The 3,323-nt window shown below is 33.5% G+C and overlaps 1 non-coding gene across 1 annotated transcript; it reads left to right on the forward strand.

Moving 5' to 3' along the window:
- The first annotated feature begins 363 nt into the window (after window positions 1–363).
- On the forward strand, window positions 364–470 carry LOC127134016 (small nucleolar RNA R71). Its single transcript, XR_007807799.1, has one exon. It is a non-coding gene; the product is annotated as a small nucleolar RNA R71 (small nucleolar RNA).
- The last annotated feature ends 2,853 nt before the right edge of the window (window positions 471–3,323 follow it).

The following is a 3,323-nucleotide window of genomic DNA, read 5'->3' on the forward strand; positions in this document are numbered from 1 at the left end:
TGGTGGAAACAAAGCATTGTTACTTTTATAGGAAAAGTTCGGATGGTTCCTCCTACCAGGATTGTAAGTGTTTGAATATGGGTTTCCTTGAGTATAGTTTATTTGGTCGGTGGGAACACCGACCAATAACTGACAATCAGCATTAGTGTGCCCATGGGCTCCACATAATTCATAGTTTAGTGTTATAGAACCTGCGATAGATGTTGATGTTATGGCCAAGCTTTCAATATTTTGAGTAAGCGCATCCACTTTAGCATTGACGCGGTTTATGCCATTAGAGCTCCGCCAACGGTAGCGCTTAAATTCATCTTAGTGTTATACAATAGACCATTGTAGAAAGTATGGATAATCATCCATTCTTCAAGTCTATGATGTGGAAAAAGTCGCATCATGTCCTTGTATCTCTCCCAAGCGTCAAAAAGAGTTTCATTGTCTTTTTGCTTAAATCCGTTGACTTGAGCTCTTGGCATCGATGGTTTGCTCGGTGGAAAATATCGGGCTAAGAAGACTTTCTTCAACTTGTCCGATGTGGTTACTGAGTTCAAATGTAAAGACTGGAGCCAATCTCTATATCTATCTCTTAACGAAAAAGGGAAAAGATGTAGTCTAATCACTTCTTGACTGACACCATTTTCTTTCACTATGTTTTCGTACTGCACATACACTGACAAATGTTAGTTAAGATCATGTACCGGTAAATTTGTAACCATCAAGCTATGGATAAACTTGATGTCAGTAAAACCAGAGTCGTCACCACGCTTCTATTTGTTTCCAAAGGAAAATGGAAAAGTATGAACAAAACCCAAAGGTAAGAAGTTTTCAAATCAAAACTAATAAAATGCCATAGATTACATGTAAGGGGGTTAATTACACAGAGGGAAGGTGTTAGCACCCAAAGTATCCTAGGTACTCCTAGGGTGCCCTTTTTGTGTGCATATGTTTTTGGTATAAATGATGTTTGATAAAATAAAGAGTGTGGGGATGAGAAAATAATCCATTGATTATATTTCTATGTTTGACAAGACTTCGGTCTTATGCCTACTTACCATCATAAAAATGAGGGATCAAAACCCCATAGTTCGTTGTAAAAATTTCAAAGAAGTTAGTGAATTGATTTTAACAAAAGTTTAACAAGAAAAGGCCACAAAAAGGGCACACATTTTAATGGGGTTGTTAGTTCTTTTTGTCTTTTTTAAGTTGAAGTCGATATGGTTAAGTTTATTTACAAGTTTGATTTAAAAAAGGTTTGAAAATTCAGTGGCGTAAGGTCAAAGTTTCTAATCATTAAAACATGTATAAGTTTGAAATCACAAGCAAAGAGGGTTTTTGAAAATAGGGAGAGATTTTGAAATTAAAGAAGTGGGGAGGAGATGAAGAGACTACCCTAAGCAAAAATTAAAAGTTAAGAGTTAAAAAGATCTGACCAATGGGATGCAATCTAACAGACAAAATTGTCATACAGAAACACATTTTGCTTTGGACTTTACTTAAGCAATAAGCAATAAGAAATGAGGAATATCCAAGCATCAATGTGAATATAAAGGCATCAAATAAATATAGTCATAATGTCCAAGCAAGCATTCCAATAGCTATCAGTCTTCAGTATCTTCCCATGTATTAGATGAAGTATTCCTTGACCAACTCAGCACAAAACATCAGACATAAACAATGATAACAAAATAGCAATTAAGAACAAAGATAAAGTAGTAGATGAATCAAAGGGATCCAAGATCTTACATCAAGATGAAGGCATAATCCAAGATAGCTCAGTCTCAAATGTTGACATTGACCAAGTCCATTTGCATAGGGAATGTTGCCTAGTTCTAAGTCCAAAAGTTCAGATCAAATCTCAAAAGTCCAACCAAATGTATTTTAGGTTTTTTGTTGTTATTAGGTGTTTTAAGGTCATAAGACCAGAAACAAAATAAAAGAAAAACAAACAATTTATATAATCACAAGATATGGCTCAAATGAGCAAAGTGAAAAGGACTTGAAACATAAATAAGTTGCATGAAATGTAAATGGCAATGAATGATTAAGGTACTTGAAATTTAAAGTGCATAAAGTAAATGACTTAAACGTAAAGCAACATTAATAAGAACTAGTCAATGGTTAGTCAAATGTTAGTGGTGAGTTCTAAATGATTAAGTCATTCTTTGGAGAGCACTTAACCATTCATTCAGAAGTATGAATCCTTGAACCAAGACACCATCCATGAGAAGGGATCCAACTTGGATAAATCAACAAGTATGCCACTAACTCCCATGAATGGAAAAAAGGTCAAGTTCCCACACAATGCCATGAAGAATGGGAGACTTACAATCTCACTTACTAGAGTGTTATACCTTGAGGGTCAAGTTTAGCTCTATGTTAAGCAATCGAAATTGGACTTATGTAGAAGTCACAACTATCTGAGGCCGAGCAATAAAAATATAGGTGTTAATGCATGTTAGAGATTTGGTACAAAGAACCAAATTCTTAAAAACACACCACACACTAAAAGAAATGGGAAGGACCTATCGCAGTCAGACTTGTGTTGATTCATCTAACATAAGGTCATTGATGAACCAACTAGCATTTAGACATTAGAGAAATCATTGGTCAAATGAAGGATAGGGAAAGAATAGGGATGAAGATGAAGATGGAAGTGGAAGTAGAAACACAAATTGATCATGAGAGGAATTTCATCTAATCAATACCATCCATTCATTTTGGGAGATGAAATGTACATTTCATCAATCCCCTAAATCCAATGGTTTTGATCAAACAAAAATCAAATCAACCATGACCAATGCCCAAATAGAAAGTCAAACATCACAAGACCATAAAAATGGCTCAACGTAATTTTTAAACATTTAATCAATAAAAAATAAAATTAAAAGTGAATTAAAATTCATTTTAATATGGACAAAACCTCAAATCCCTTCAAAACAGCAAATAAATTGCCAAGAGATTTATCATAGGTCAAACACTTAGACAAAAAATTTCATGATTTTTGGAAAGTCAAAAGTATTTTAAAACAATTAAAAATATGCACAAAAACATTTAATTCATGAAAAATATCAATATAAATCCAAAAAATAATTTTAATTGGAAATATGAAAGAGAAAAATATTTAAAGATTTTGGGTGAAAGTCCCATATATTTTCGATCAAAAATGAAATTTCTATGAATAAAATAAAATAAGAGGATTAAATGAAAAATCAGAAAATAAAATAAAATGAGAAAAAACAAGGGCCATTAGATCTCCCTCATTAATTGAGATCACATATCTGATGGCCAAGCGCACGCTTCCATCATACACCATAGTTAATATGTGTGCA

Source organism: Lathyrus oleraceus, chromosome 3 (assembly GCF_024323335.1).
Source record: "Lathyrus oleraceus cultivar Zhongwan6 chromosome 3, CAAS_Psat_ZW6_1.0, whole genome shotgun sequence".
Taxonomy (NCBI): domain Eukaryota; kingdom Viridiplantae; phylum Streptophyta; class Magnoliopsida; order Fabales; family Fabaceae; genus Lathyrus; species Lathyrus oleraceus.